Source organism: Neopelma chrysocephalum, unplaced genomic scaffold, assembly GCF_003984885.1.
Source record: "Neopelma chrysocephalum unplaced genomic scaffold, ASM398488v2 Primary Assembly neopelma1_25, whole genome shotgun sequence".
In the NCBI taxonomy this organism is placed as follows: domain Eukaryota; kingdom Metazoa; phylum Chordata; class Aves; order Passeriformes; family Pipridae; genus Neopelma; species Neopelma chrysocephalum.
The window spans coordinates 38,944,539-38,961,591 of NW_020897694.1; the positions used below are offsets into that span (position 1 = coordinate 38,944,539).

General features: G+C 38.5%; 1 long non-coding RNA gene across 1 annotated transcript; it reads right to left on the reverse strand.

Moving 5' to 3' along the window:
• Positions 1 to 6,666: 6,666 nt before the first annotated feature.
• Positions 6,667 to 16,929, reverse strand: LOC113963795. Its single transcript, XR_003532956.1, has 2 exons — positions 16,489 to 16,929; positions 6,667 to 7,353 (listed from the first exon to the last, which is right to left on the reverse strand). It is a non-coding gene; the product is annotated as an uncharacterized LOC113963795 (long non-coding RNA).
• Between the last annotated feature and the right edge of the window lie 124 nt (positions 16,930 to 17,053).

A 17,053-nucleotide genomic window follows, 5' to 3' on the forward strand; every position in this document is an offset into this window, starting at 1 on the left:
ACAGAACTCTTGCCAACAGTTTCCGGTGGGCTGTGTATATATGATTTTGAGCAGAAGCGAACAACATGAGTGGTGATTGGCTCTTCAGGGAACACTGCCTTGGCACCCAATCACCTCTGAGTCCCCCTCTGCTCGAGGGGGGGCCAATCTCAAACCATGACAATACTTTATCTAAAAAACAAGACAGTAACTGTAAATTCTTACAGTCAGGACCTACACTAAAAGTGTTAAATAACATCTATGAAGTTATTTTAAATTTTTGAAACAGTGACTCATAGAGTTAAAACATTCTAAGTATTATTAGAATAAATAATTATTAACAATAAATATTCCAGGGACCACTCTATGCAGGCTTTGGAAGAAATAAATGTTGTTAATCCAGTTCAGCAGAGGATTTCTAGAACTTTACAGTGGAAGGATGTACTTTCTCCTTCACAGTCTAGGCCACAGTTTCTTAGTGAAATACAATGACAATTTCTGCTCAGGACACTATGCATATTGTCCACTAGATCTTCCATTTGCAACTAAACAGTATCTGTGGTACCAACTGCATATGTATAGTTGGTAAATAAAAACTCTTTAGTGATCTTTAGATAGGAATGATGGCACCAAACCACCCACCTTCTTCCTATTAAGGCACAAGAACTCCTTAGTAAAACACTAAATGACAGAAACACTGGTCAGGACTGGTTGCAAACAATTTTGAGTGTACCGCATTTCCTTTCCGCTATCCTGGAGCAACACCTTCAGCACAGATATGAAACCTTTCCCATCTAGGCCTCTCCTAGATCCAGCTCCAGCAAACCGTTCTGTCACATCAGCAGCTTTCTGCTCGACCACCCATGGGAGTCTCCCAGCACAGATGAGGAGTCTCAGGGAAGTTCATGTGCCAACCTACTCTCAGCAGGGATAGGGGTTATGGAAGTCTGAGAGGCAGCAAAGATCTTGTCCCAGTAAAACCATGCAACGAGAAGTTTCCAGGAGTGCCTCCTCTTTGAGAGGTGGATTGCACAGTGTCTCCAAGCTTGAATTTGCTCTCTTTCAATGTCAGTATTTCATTTCCTGTACTCTTCAGCTACTCTCTATGTGTTTATGTGATGTTGGCACATTAAAATGGGGCTGAAAAGATTAATTTTCTGTCCAACCTGTATTAATTTATTTTTTTGTCTATCAGTGTCCCCCCCCAGGAGATCAAAGCCTTTTAATGTCCAAAACAGTCTGTTAGCATCTCACCTAATGAGACCCTTCGCTTAACAGATTTGCTGAGACGGACAGGACATTTGATACTTTTTATATAGGAACTGCACTTAACAGCGATAGAAAAACCCCTCAGTAGGTTTCTCCTATGAGTTATTTCACCGTCGATGAAACTGTCCGCACCTAAAAACAGACTCAGTTCATGAAATAACACATGTATGAATAAAAATTTGTGACAATTCATGGAATAGAGCCTAACTGCAAAAAACACACCTAAACTGTGTAGTAATAATAATAAAGCAGAGCATAGGCATATGCTCTAAGGCAAAACAACTTACACAGAATACTTATACCATAAAACCTAAGCAAAAAGTCTAAAACAAAAGCAAAAAACCTAAGCACACACTCTAAAGCAAAAGCAAGTTAAAAAGAATAAGTAAAAATGTTAAAGCACTATGAAGTAAAAGTAAAATTAGTACATATGTATACGTGTATATATATATATGTATAAAGCGATTGCTCACCCCAAGGCATCCCAAGAGGGTGGAGGTAGAAAACGTATCTCATCAGTTACCTCCACAGAGTTGATGAAATTTCTCCTGAATTTTTGCTTAGGTCTAATCTCTTTTTATACTTTTTTTGTTTAAGCAGTTTGAGCAGCTGTAGTCAATAAACTAATTTTGGGGTGATAGACAGATGACAGAAGCCCAAGGGTAATTTTCTTGTGTTCCCATCTGTCAGAATACTTTCTCCAAAAAAGGTCATGTTATCTCCATATCACTCCTTTCTTCATTTAATCCTCTTATTTGTTTCTGGGAATGTCTCCCCAGGTGCTGGGGTCTTCCAGGAAACTATCAGGTGTTTTTTTTCTCCTATTGTGTAGCCTTTCTATCACCTTACAGATGCTAATTTGAACAAGAAGTTCTTGAAGTGAGGACATAGCACACAAAGTTCTGTGGGACTTTCCTTGAACTCAGCGTCATTGATGTTTGATTTAAAAAGTTGGCTTTCTACATTTTTAACAGTGCCTGTGTTACAGGTTAGATCCACAGCAGAAGTCTAAGCACTTCTCACTTGTGCAGTGCAACTCAGAAGAGCAAGGTCAGACATCCTGGCATTCTCAGACAATTAATGGAGACAATTAGGCACAATTCCAAAGGACAATCCAAAAATATCACACGCACTATGCAGAACACCAAGAAATTATCACCTTCTTCCTAGAAATTCAACCTGGTTCCTTTGCAATATTGAATGAGGTGTCCTCTCCTAATGAAAAGTACCTTGAGATGCCCTCAGGAAGAGGAAGTCTTAGGTCCTGAACCATATCAAAAATCATGTTTCTGAGGAGCAGGTCATTCCCATGTGTCTATACAATGTTCTGAGTGAGAAAACCATTCATGAAGAGAGAGAAAACCATCCACAAAGAGTGAGAAAACCATCCACACAGTCTCTGCAGCTCAGCAGCCAAGAAGATCAGAGCCTTCAAGGCTGAGAAAAGAAATGTAAATATCTTACCTTGTAGCCTATGGATTATAACATTGACTCGGAGGATGGACAGTCTCTGCTCTGGTTGACAGGGTGGATAATTCCCAGTGGTCTTGCCAAGTAATCTCGGAGTGTCTAGCCTATAGAAATTTTGTAGGGCAGAGTAAACTAAAAAGAAGATAAATGTTTTGTGGATTTTCACAACACCAGCAGGAAAGCTTTTCTGGCACTCTAAACCACATCTGATGCCCTGAAAATACCTTAAAATTCAATGATATCCCACTGGGGAAAAGTAAACTTGATCATTATAGTGCAAATATTATGGTGTTCCACTAAGGTAGCATAAAAATACTACCTCTACATCTCCTTTCCAAAGTAGTGCTGAATTAGGCTTTACAAACTGAAATACTTTCTTGATATATGACATAAAAATTAAATATCTATATTACTGTCATCCTTACCAGATGTAAGGAGAAAGATGGGTATTTGGACAGGATTAATTTATTATACTACCAGTAAGAAAACCTGAAATTAGAAAGCAATAACTGGCTTTCACAGTAGCTTCAAACGTCTTGAGCTAAATTAGTTCTCAATTAAGTCTGTTACATTCTTTTGGTGAGCAGGATTGTGCTGTTTAAAAAAGAAAATCCTCATTTTATAAACTTTCAGACAGAGCACTTAAAAAAAAAAGACAATACTGCTGAAAGAGCTGATGTTATCTCTGTTTGCAAGAGCAGTGAAAAACTAGTTCATGGGTAGGCTGCAAAACATTTTAAATTATCCCTACAGAGGCTAGTAAAGCAGCATTTTTCAGAAAAAGTAAATTTACATGAATTCAAAACCACAAAAATACTGATGCTTGTTGTTTTCCTTTTCTCTGTAACCATCACTGATTTTTTATGTGTATATTAGCAGTATCATGCAGAACACTTTTTATCTTTTTCTGTCTGGCTTTGCAAAAGCATCTGCATTCCTTAAATCTCTTTTTCATTCCAGTGTACTCTTCTCTAAGGCAAGAAAACAGCCTATAAAATGTTTTGAAAGTGAATTTTGAAACAGGACCAGAATGGCTCTTAAAAGCAAGCCTGTACTATAAAATCCTGCTTCCAGCTACAATTTGCTGAGGTCTAATGGCCATCTGACAATTAGACAGTCTGTACCCACATATGAAAGAAAGTGGATATACAAAGAACTCTCAATATTTTCTATACCCTAGCTAGCAATAGCTCCAGTTCAAAATGTAGCTCTCCAAGCATATGTCAAAGACTGGAGAGGATAGGTCAGAAGGCCAGTTGTTTGCGTCACCAGAGCTTTCACTAGACAGAATGCATTAAGAATATTTATGAGTTGGACGAGCAGAGTCGACCATAATGCAATTGCAGCTCATTTAATTTAAAAAAGGGAATGAAAAATGCTTACCTCAACATGTCTGCTTAAGCCATCATCTGATTTACTCCATTTGTATCAATACAGGAAGTCAAACAGGCAAATTGAATTTACGGACGAGAGGAAGAAAAACCAATTTTCTCTGGAGAAACCCAAGTAACATAGCTCATACCTAAGCTTCCTTATCTGTTTTCCCATCGCTCACCGTACACAGCATTTTACAAAGCAGTAAACCAATTTAAATGATCCATATGTGTCAGCTATTGTACTGCAGTCTCTACAGTAAAACCTTGCTCTTTGTAGGACAACTCACCATCTCAGCCCTCTGCTTAGGGTGAGGGTCCCAGCTCAGACATCCACACTCATCTCAGGTCTTGCTGGTTTCGGTAGGGATAGGCCAAGATCCTGGGCCCTCCTGATCCCCTCTTTTCATGCTCACTTGCAAAATGGTGCCCATCTGTTAGAACTAAAATGTGCTCACAGCCTAGTACCGATTTAATGACAGTCTTGCCCTACCACCACGCAAAGTCTTTTTGTTATGGTTAATATAAAAACGTGTGCCTTTCAGGGCTACTTATTCTAAGTAGTTTTTTCAATTATCTCAGTTAATTCCAGCTGAAAAACAACAGTATGTCAAAGACAAAGCTTTAACATAAATAGGCATGTATTCAAAAATACAGCTGACATGGCAGAAGTTTTTCTAGACTTCGCATTTTTCTGACAGAAAATAACAGACTTAATAGAGCTGAAATGTTCTCGGGAATATGTTGACAAAACCTCCAACTGACTTAAGGATGGTTCCCATGGAAATCTACTTGGTCGCTGGCCCATTTGCCCTCTCCTCTTTCCTCCCCTCATCTCTCCAATGACCAACATGGCAGGGAGTCATCAAGCCAGGAGTGAAACACTAAGCAGCTCCAGAGTCAAGGAGCTGTATTCCTAGGGAGCTCATGAAGTCTATTCTGCTTTTGAAAGAGTTTTTGGAAGACTGTATTTTGCAGTGATCCATGATAGGAATCTAACCTAGGACCTTCATACCCACAGAGGCTTCCTCCCTTTTGAGACAGATGCAGGGGACTTTGGGATGCTCAGCTTCTACTACATTTACTGAAAGCATGGCCTTCTCTTGTGCATCTTCCCACACACCTCAGTATAAATTGTCTTATAGTAAGTAGCCTCTTGGATGAAATACCACACCATTTGAAAGTAGTGGACCCAGACAACAAGCTACTTCCTTTGAAGTAAGTATTTTGCTGGTAGGGAAGGTTGTCTTGATGACAAGGTCGTCTAACAGGTATCTGCTGTTACCAAAACAAAGGTAATCATAAAGTTGCTTCAGGGACTGGAAAACCTAGAAGGTCCAGGCTCTTTCCCCTTGTTTTGGCCTGTTTTCCTTAGAAAAGGAAATGAGACAGGCATAATGCGCACAAGAGTGCACTGAAACTCAGACATTAGGAGGACACCTGTGGATCTGAGCCAGTTCCTTGTGTTTTTGTTCTTCGAAGGGGATGTTAAACTGGAGTTTGGGCCAAGTTCCCTAAGAGCTGCTTGGTGACTTAAAAAAGACTGGTTTACCAAGGTCACCTCTAAGCAAACGGAACTAAGCTGCTTTGCAGATGTAGTGTGGACTTTCTAATGGGGGCTTAGCTGACCTTTGGCTGTCAGATGACATTCTGTTATAGGATGCAAATTCCCATATTGCCTGTGTCTGAAGTCAGGCAGAGTGCATCCCACCCATAGCGCCAAGCAATTCAATATGCATTTTCAAACACACTATAAACTGGGTTTTTTCCACATGGACACAAGATCCTTCTGTCCTTGGTATAGCCTGGAAGGGTTCCATCAAATTCATTTCAGGGGGACGATTACGTGTGATTCTCGCTGTGCTTACTCTCATTTTTTTCCTTAGTCCAGATCAGGCATGCAGAATGGTTATTTTCCTATTTAATAAGGTGCCTCCAGATCATTCTGGGAGGAGAGCTAGATGCCATCTCCTTGCCCTCAGGAAATCATATCTGCCTTGCCTGAACCATAACGATACACAGGAGTCTTAAACAGTACAAGTCTAACCAACGATGACCACAGATTAGAAAATGTGTGTTTGTACACTAGATTCTAGTCCTCTAAATACAGAATAGCAAATTGCAAAGGGCACACGATTATGTTTGGTGCCAAGGGCTTAATTTCAGGATAAATTACTAAACAACTGAATTTTACCACCATCAAAATATAAGCTCAGGAACGGCAAGAAGTGTTAAGACACACAGCTTTCTTGAGTTCACGATTAATGTTGAAGCACAAGGGGTCTAGGCTGATTTAAGTTGGCCCTCATCTTGAGAGACATTAACAAAGAAGGAGGTTTCTTTTCTGATTTTTTTTGAGGGGGTGGTAGTATAATTATATAAAGTTTTAATTCAATAACTAGAACTGCCAAACTCAGCAAGAGAAATAAGATGTGACATGTAGAAGTTAGAGAAGAAGGATGCAAAACTCATTAAGGCTGTAGCTGTATCATTTATAAGAACAACATAGCCTGAAGGAAGATTGTGTATATTTTAAAAGGGTGACCCCAGAAACTAGACTTACATAGAATTAACAAACAAGCAAGTGCTATCTATTGTTTGTGACAGGTAACAAACTGACAGCCTTGGCAACAGAGTTATTTATCCCGGGACCATGGACAGCATGGACAACACCACCATCAACAAACTATTTCCCACTTCACACAGAGCTGTCCACAACCCTAACATGAAAAGATTACATTTGAAAACAGATAACATGACTGTGTCTCTATGGTCCTTCTTTCTTGGATATTCATCAGCTGACGACCAAGCTTACTAAAACAAAATTGTTGTCTCTCCACGAAGTCCCCATTGCCACTGAAGTCCAAATCCGGACTTAAGTTATCTTATTCTTCATCCATAAGCTCTCCACTAAATATTTGGATTCATCATTTGGGAAATTCAAAACTGGCAGAGACAACTTCTGTATTCTAAACAGAGATACACATACTCCTCTTCTTCTGTGACACAGTCATTTTCTTTTTGTAGATCTCAGAGATGTCCCATCTTTGAGGTTCCCTTTGCTTAGATCTGCCTTTGTAGTAGATTTGACAAACTGTTGTCCTTCAGATGCCCTTCTTTTTGACATTTTTCATGAAACTGGTGTCTTGGGGTTTCTTCTTATCCTTTGGAGTTTAATTTTCTATTTAAGACTTCGAAGGACACTTTTTCATATACTTTTGGTAAGAAGTCCTGGCCTTGGCCAGCTGGTAGCTGGGAGGCTCTGTATCAGAAAAATAGAGAGACAGTAGATCTGTAAAGAGTTATTCTGTTCAATAAAACAGCCCTTGAGAAAAAAGTAATGTACTGCTCTACTCTTGCACACCTCCAGTGTCTCCCAAATATGCCAAAATAAGTGAGAAAGACATGCTGCTCTCATTCCTCAGGGCAATCCAGGTAGGGCTCTTGGATCTCTGAGAGGACACAGTCCCAGAGCAGATATACATGGAAACATAAAAAAATATAATGAAAAATTGAAATAATGTAAAAAATTAAAATAATGCAAAAAATTAAAATAATATAAACTATAAAATTTCTAACCCAGTTAAACTAATTTCAGCAACTTCTCATATTCTTTTGTGTTTCCTTCAAAGTAGCTTGAGTCGTTACATGAAACTTTAGTCAGATGAACTGATAGATGGCAACTTAAATCAAAATCACACTGCCTTTCACAAATGCCATCCTAAACTTGGTTGCACCATAAAGTCCTCCCACTGATAACAAATACTCGTTTGTTAATAGCCTCTGGATTTTGGTCTTTTTTGGGTCATATTTACAAGCAGTCTCAATATTTCTGAACAACTGCCAGTCCAAAATTTTCCTTTCCCTCTGTTTTGGTTGTGTAAAAGGACTTCATGTGTTTGGCTCATTAACTTTGTGCTGTCTGGGAAGTGAAGGCAAAAGCTCTGCTTCCAGGCATAATTTGCATGTAGCTGACTGCAGCAATTCATCAGGTTCTTGGACCTTAATATATCCCAGCATGTGGGATCTGGGCCTCAGTTTAATTTCTAAATTAAGTAAATCTTTAAAGCTATAATCAGACAGTGTTTTCTAAAAAAAAAAAAATCTTATTAGTTAAGATGTTATAATTGTCAAGATACCATTGCATTATGCAGACTATAAGCAGGGCTATATGCATCTAAAATCATAAAAACCTCACTGCTGAAAGGCAACCTGTGACAGAATAATATGCATAGTCACATATACAAATATTCAACCTCTGATATCAGATCTCAAAATCTACTGGGGGGAAGTTTGGGATTTCTCATTTGTAAGATACTGTTAAGAAGACAATTAAAAAATTCTATACTATATGAACATTTAAAATTACATGTCTTGGTTTACCAATCTTTCACTACTACTTTGCATTCTGTATAAGCAATCTATCCTTACAAACAATGTTGAAATCACCTCAAAGAGAATTCAACTTTCCAGATAGAATATTAAGCATAGGGAAAAAAAAAAGGTTGAACCCCTCTCTCAGGTGAATTAGTGGAAGGAATACCCTTGATTTTAATTTGGGTACATTTTAACTGTTTAGTTCAACTTCTGAAGTTCTTTCTCAGCTCAAATTTTCACTTTTCTTTTTTTTCTGTCAAAAAAAGATACATTTGTTCTAACTATTATGTATTTGACTGAATTTTAGTTGCTTTTGGTGACTATTTGGTCAGGCAGCTCAGAGCCAAATGCAGCCCAGAGACAAAGCAGGAGGTATATGGTCACCAGCATCAAGAAATGCAGTCCAGAAACCTCTGCTTGGCAGCATTAGAAACTGTTTAGCCATGCAGCTAACTGCATATTTGCTTTTGTCCTGTACCTAGGAGTTTCTGATTTCCAAAGTCCTAATTCAGGTTTAATCCAATTTTGGCAGACGGATTCACGTCTCAGACCAAGGTCCTGCCACAGGTCAGCTCTAAAGCACATCCACACCTTCCTCCTCTCAACGCACCAGCTCAAAAGCCTAGCACACTCTGCTAAGTTCAGATTTTCCTGGAGGTCGGTGGAGTTGAGGCCTTTTTGTTCAAGAATGGTCCTGGTTTCTTCAAGACCCACAAATTTTATTTTCCTTGATTATTTGGTGTTTTGTTTTGGTTTTTTTTAAATACAGCTTATTCACTGAACCCTAAGACTTGTGGACCATGAAGTGGTCCAAAATCATTTCAGCTGTCAGTGATGGTGTTGTGTTGCAGCTGTGCCTTTGTGCTATGGCCAGATCCTGACTCTACACTAGCCAGGGTTATCCTAAGACAAGTGATCAGAAAGGGGGAAATCCTGAGCACCAGCCAGTAGCCAGTATCCATCTACTAAAATACATAAACAATATCTGCAGCAAGGACTGGATTCTAGCTTTATTACCAACCTGCAGCACTAGTCACCTGCAGCACTGTAGTATATACTACAGAGTATTTTGTTCCTCCTAACCTCATTCTGCTTTTCAACTGATTATTAAAGTACAGGTAGGCCCTTTTCACAGAGCAAGTTGAGAACATCCCCACACAGAACAACATCCTAGCTGTGGACATGACACTTCTGGAAAGTTTTCACTTACTGTCAGCTCAACACAGGCTTGGCTTGTTTGAGGGCAAGGGCTGTGGTCCTGGCCCACACCTTGCAGTTGCAACAGCTCCCAGGACACCTTTACTATTTCACCATATACCAAGGACTGTCATGGCAAATGAACATTATGCATTGGGATGCAAGTTAGCTGAGGTTCAGGCTTGTGGTCTGAGATGCACAGTGTATGTGGCAATGGCTGGATTAATTATGCTAAGTTTTAAGAAAACTGTAATTCAAATGTTACTGCTAATGACACTTTCCCTTTAAAACCATCAGAGCATCAAAACTGAATGGTGCAATCAATACTCATTGACAATGCTGTATTTTATTCATTATCTGCATACTGACAGATGCAAAAAAAAAATTAGGCTGTCTGCAAGTTACCTCAATTCTTTGCTAAGTTTTGTGCTGGTTTTTTTCCTCTGTGGGGACATAAACATTTGATTTGAAATGGTCAGTGAAAAAACCCATTGTTAAAATTACTAATACATTCATATTTACCTGTTGCTCTGTTTTATTTAAAGAAAACAATACAAATAACAAACAAGTTACTAATAAATTTCGATTTGAAAGAAGCTGAACCTAATATACAAAGAATGTTTACTAATGTTCTGTAAGGCCATTTGACTAAGCAATTAGAAAGTCAGAAGCCACTGTATTTGAGATTTTTTTTTATCAAATACATATTTAGAAAATTTTTGCAGCAATTTCTTACATAATTTATTTATTTTGTGGAAACTAGAATAGGAATTTTTCTGATCTTACAGTTTATTCTTTATTAAGGCTATAATCTGAAATTACATTTATCTTCTTTGGAATTTTACTTAAAAGTAAATAAACTGAGCTTTCAGGAAATAGTATGACAGTTCTTCATGAGGACAAAAGTAAAAAGAGATGGAGATTTAGCTTAAGGCACCACAATTAGTTATTGGAATTAAATTAACGGCTTGTCACTAAAAAGCTAATTCTCTCTTTGGAACATCTGGCTGGCATTTGCTGCTACCAACATTATGTTGGTGTCATGTCATATGATAAGTAATAGAAGAAGGTAGGATTTCTAGCAGAATGAAGATCTAACTTTATTGGGCCTGTTCCTATCAGCTAGAAACAAAGGAAAACCACATAATGTATCTGTTATCCACTTTATAATTGTTTCTACCTTGAATGATATCTACATATTTTCTTACTATTTTTCTGAGACAATGTGAACTCTTAAAACCAATTGTACTCTGCAGTCATATTTTTGCTTTCACTATACTTTCCTATGCACATCCAATTACACCAGTGCAATTAAAGTTTTACTTGCTGCTCAAACAAGCAGTCACAGGATGTGTTTTCAGTGTTTTGAAGACCATGGTCTTAAATTGAAATAAAGTCGTAAAATCCAGTAACTCTTTTGCTCGCTATATGTAGTTGCCCCATATTTCAGCCATCTTTCAGGAAATTTCCCAAATTAAGTTGGAATGAATATTTCTATATTGTACACAGGGCTAATTACTACAATGAAGCTACTGTCATTGCAGAAACTTGATTTGTTTAATAAATGAATGTCATATTTTTCTCCATGTCTCACTCTTTTGTGATTTATTTGTGCATTATGCATGGTAACCTTTCAAGTGAAGCTTTCCATGATATTTCACACACTAAACTTCCAGAAATCTAGACTCAACAGTGAAAAACAAAAGAAGAAAGAGAAAGCAAACCTGATGAAAGGAAACTGTTAATCACAGAAGCACATATTTTTCTGCTTTGCTGAGTCAAATCAGTCCTTAAAGCTATCCAGATGCTGCAGTTTCAGAGGAGCAGTAGAGTAGAAAACACAAAACTACTCTGATTGTCCAAGACTGATTAAATTTAGAGGGGTTGGTGTATGCAGCAGTTGAGTTAGTGGGTTTTTTTTAAAACATGAACAGGTCTGAACCATACCAAGTTGTGCTTGGTTTTTCCTTAAGTAACTGCACTACAGTTGTAAATTCACTCTACTTATGCTTTCTGCTTGGTAGCATGCCAAAAAGGTCCCCTCTTCATTTACACTGCAATGTTCCTGTTTCCTTCTGCTCTGCCTCAGTAACTTCAGAACTTGCTGTCTAGGTACACACACAACCACAGATGCATATAACTACACCCTTTACAGAAAAACATCTGTCTCCAAGGTAAAAATAGAACAGATTGATGGGATCAGTATTAAAATGGTTCCCTCTAATGGGTTAAAGACTCCCATCTGTTCCATATACTAAAATGTGGTTGAAGCCTGCAAGAAAAAAAAAAGATCAATACAAATTTATGTGCTCTTCATAAGCATTAAATTAAGAGCAAAAGAAATGCAGGGTTCTGTGGAAGGGATGCTCATGATGCTCCACTGAGGCTTATAAAGCTAACTGAGCACAAAATTATGTAATTATGGTGTTAAATAAGACTTCTAGAGTAAAGTACCTAGAGGATAAAAAAAAAAAAGATGTTTGCTACAACCTTGTCAATTGAAAAAGTCTTTCCAAAAGGAAGTCTGCACCATCAGTCTACCTGTCAGGGAGCAGCCACCCCCTCGCTTTCTCCCTTTCTGCCTTTCCAGTTTCTCTTTGTAATCCTTCGGCATTTCCAACTGCCCCTGTGTGTTTCCCCAGATCTTTACTTCATCAAGGTATAATCTTTTGGTGCAGAGTCAAAGGTTTGCTATTTTCCCCTTTGGGCCTTTTGACCTCTTTCAAAGATGCTTTTATAGTGCTAATGATTTATTCTCTCCTCCTGCTGTTAAGTCAGACAGTTCCTTCTGAACTGCAAAGCAAAAATGGTATGTATTGAGTCTATTGACATGTAAAAAAATTATCAAGCAAACGAACTAAAAAAAGCTTCAGCTTCTGCTGAACCAAACCAAAGTTAATTAAAAAGGGACACCATAGCCACTTCTTGTACGTTATTAAAAAAAAATGTAGTCACGGCTGCATTTTGCAAAATGTCTTTGGGAACATACTATCAGTTTAATAAAAAAGCTTGTTAGATAAAGCCCTTTGGAGGAATACAGGCAGAATAATGACTCTTTTCCATCTCCCAGCTGGTCACCTCTGAAGTCTCTGTCCTGATGAGCCCAGACAGTAATGCAGATGTGAAGAATTGACAGGCAGCACAGCAGCCATGGCAGATCACTAGGTAGTGCAACAGGATTTTCAGGGTCTAAATGCATTCTCAATCTGCCTCTACTCAGTAAAAAAAGTATGCTGTACTGCAATAGTCTTTCTTGCCAATGAGTCAGAAGTACTTTTATGAATATAGCTTCACATAGTGCTCCTAAGTGTCAAGGGCATAAATAGAATTTTAAATATTAATATGTATAATTAGAATGTTTTCAGGAGTCAGTATATTCCTTGGTTTTACATAACTACATAACACAAAAGGACTACATTTCATGTGAAGTCACAGCAACAAACTTGGAAAAAAACATTCCTTTTTGGAGATCATATAAATTTAGAGACAGGTTTTATTTTCTGTTTCTTAGCAAGTTGCTGATAAATTGCACCAGCCTTTACTGTAGTCTAGTTACCTTTGACACTGAAGAGTGACACACATTAAAATCAACAAAGTAAGCATCAACTATGCATCTACAATTTGGATGTGAAGGAAGACAGCTTCTGTAAATTTGGAACAAAGCAGTGCTTAGTTGTCATTTGTTGCAGTTTGGTGAATTTTTAAAGTTGATGCTGCCTACAGAGGTAGCAGAATGGCTGTGGCTTGATTTGTACCAAGACCTTTTTTAAAAGCAGGCTTAGGGCTTTTCAATGGAATCAATTTCTTTTCCCCTTATTTGCTTTGCAAGAAAGTACTAGGGAGAGTTATCTATTCTTCCAGGTTTTCAGATTGCAGAGGAAAAAAAAATAAATGTATATATATATATATCCAGCTCCAATAAAATCCCTAGAGTTATTCCTGCAAACAATCTACATTAAATGTGTAGAAGTTAGAGGAAGAATTCACAAAGAGTGTGAAATAAGTAACACAAAACCTCTAAGGACATCAGAAAAACACTCTTGGTAAGCCTCAGTGTCCAGAAGTCTTTCATCCTTTCAGATGCTCCACATGTATGAGATTCAGTCTGGCTAAGAATCACCATTACTTGTATGAGAAGAAGGTTTTCCAGCATTTCTTAGGTGTACACTAGTATCCTATGGTCATAGGCAGTCTAAGGTTTTTCTGCTGCAAAAGATGACAAGTGAATGAGTCCTGGAGACAGAGGCACAGGGAAGAGTGGAAAGTTTCCATATGGTATAATGAGCCATTACAGGTGTCAGTATTTCCACTACAAGCAATGATTCAGAGCCAAAGGAGATAACTGCAAAACATAAAATCAAAATCAAATTACAAGGTGAATATAATTTGTTTCTTGGTATGCACGTAATTGTCACATTCTGCTTTAGTGGGAGGATTCCTTGAATCAAGGAATCCAGACTCTACATTGGGATTATTTAAAACCTTGAGTAAGTTTTGATGTTTACAGATCTTTGACCATGTTCAGAAAAGCTTTCTATGTGTTTATTTAAGTTTATAAAACTTGGGGAAGAGGCCGGGCAAGGTAACTGCATAGTATGGAGGCAACCCTCCCCACTCATAAGCAAAGGACATTGGCTTTCATTTTGAGATGAAATCCAATGCCAGGAACAAGAAGTTCCTGTAACTCTGCTAGTAGGTGCAATCAGAATGGAATATCATTTTCTGAACTCAAATAAGCTTGGCACTATTGTCAGTCTCCTTGCAATCCTTGTCCATTAATTCTGGTAAAGCTGTTCCCATAGCTGAAATCCTATATCCCTAGCCTTGTTCAGATCTTCTCAGCTGGGCAAGATCTGAGCTAAAACCTTGAATCAGGTTAGCAAGCTGCACACCAGCCCAGCAGAGAAGATTTGAGTGCTGCATCCAAGCAGGCTCTTCCTGAAAGCACCACAACTCATTCAACCTGAATTAAAGGTCTTCCTCCTTCCAGGAAGGCTGTTTTATATGCATGCATCTACCTGCTTGTATTGTTAAGTTTTAGGAATATTCCAACTCCTTTTGTTAGGTCTTGTCACCCCACTACAATTACTGAATAATAACAGAGTTATGAGGTGCTAAACAAGCTGTTTTGCATACTAGCCTCAGGAGTGCTGCACAGACTAGTCCTTGGCTGCCTGGTTCTCTTGTGCTTCTACTTGAGCTCCTCCCCATTCCCTCTCAACAGAGCTGAACTCAGCTCTCTGCACAGTATTTTCACTACAGTTTGCCTCTTTGCCCCTTCCCAGCCTTGTGGCAGCAATCTTCCTTTTCCTTGTGAAGCCATCAGCAGAGCTGGTGCACAAGAAGGGAAATGTATGGGTGGGTGAGAGGGATAGCTAATGGGGATGCATCAATTGCAATGCTTTAGGTCACTGATGGAGATGGACAAAGTCCTGCTGTCATTCTGCTCCACCATGGGGAGTTTCTATCGGGATGTGCCTATGGCCCCTCTCACCATCCAAATTAGATAGAGGGGTGACTGAGACTAAAAAAGGGCATGACTGTCCCAAGTTATGCATCTGAAACTGTGCAGATTCCTTGGTTAAAAGGTCTAATAATACTGACATACTATACCATTTTTATCACACTCGATGCTGAGAGTATCCTTCTTCATTAACAAAGGACAGTTTTAAAGTCTCATCAGTCCTTGATCCAGAAGGGACCATTAATCTTGCAGTCTAAATCCTGGGACTAGCACTTCACCTAATGTACTCCATATTATCCCTGAACTTTGGCTGAATCTGAATGAAGTATTTCAGAAACATGTCCAGCCAGGTTTCTTAAACTTCTCACAATGGGAATACACCACATCTATCTTGAATTGCTTCAGGAGATAGGCATATTCACCACTTAAAATATCTACAAGTTGTTTAAAATCTTTATTCACCTACCTATGTTCCCAGTCTTGAGTTTTCTGTTGTTACATTAAAGAGCTGTTGGTTTTCTGAAGCTTTTCTTACATCTAGATGTCTGTAGGCAATGAGGAAATCACATCTGCAACATGAGTAGTTTAAAGTAATTGGTTCAGGTTTCTACCTGTTTTTCAGGTTTTTGTCTGTTTTCCAGATGACAGCTTAGAATCTTTCAAAACTTTTTCAACTTTTTCAGAAGAATTCTCAAAATTAGGACCTCAGAGCTGAAGTGCTCCCGTGATGGCCTTGCTAGCGGTGACACAGACGGCCCTGCCTCTCCTCCTACCCATGCCTTTGCTGATACCTCCCTGGGTCACATTAGCTCTTTGGCTAAACATCTCAATGGAAATGCTCATCCTGCTAGTTGTGTACCTTTCTTTTAAGATCTTTTCGACGTCAGCATAACGGTATCCTATCTCAAAAGCGGGACCCACATTCTATGTTTCAAAATCCAGTCTTCAATTCAGTTGTCTTTAAAAGCCCACAACTCAGATCAACTCACTTTACAGAATAATCCAGTTTACTAAATATGATTAGCTTGTCACCTCTCTTTATTTACTTATCCAATAGATTGAGGTCATCTGCAAATTTTTCAAGCATTGATTTTCTACTTTCTCCCAGCTGATTGATACAGTTACAAAGAATGCCTTTAATTTACTCACAATGTAAATGTAATCTCCTGTGAGATAAAGGTTCTGAATCTTAGTGAAAGAAGAAACATGGAAGTAACTCTTTCTTCATTAAGAATGTCTTTTCCGGTTATTGTTGCCAGACATTTTTATCTTGAGCCCAAATTGCAACAGAACTCATCTGCAAAACTCGGTAGTTTGGCAACAGCATCTGAAATAAAATGGATTAACTATGACATTCACCTTGCAGGCTACTGAGGGTCTTTTTCTATCACTGCTGAGTTTTCATTCAATAAGACAAACCACATTTACAGAGAAGATTTGCAGGAAGAAAGACTGACATCTATCTGTAATCCGAACCAGCATTTTGATGCTCAGTGCACATGAGAGAGGATCCACAAAGAATAGAGCACATCCTTTTGCTTATGCTTCGTACAGACCCTCCCATTCAGACACTTATGGCATCAGAACCTTTTAAATTTTCAGTACCTCCACCCCCCACGCATAACTCCTCTACCACAGTCCCTCATTCGGAAATAGCTTTTTGTCTTCACAAGCTACATCTTCTTATTCTTTCTCTAAGTAAGAAAATGCCAGTTTCAAATCAGCAGCTCAATTCCATCTTCTTTAAACATAATGAAAACTTTCCAGATAGTGCAGTAGATCCAAGATGAAATTCCTGAGATACTTAACTCTTAATTGTAATTTTCCAAATGTATGTTTATAAAGTGTGTACAAAGTTCAAAGTTTCAAAGTTGATTGCTCAAGCAGGACAATTTTAATGTCTCTGGTCCCAGGCAGAGCTCCT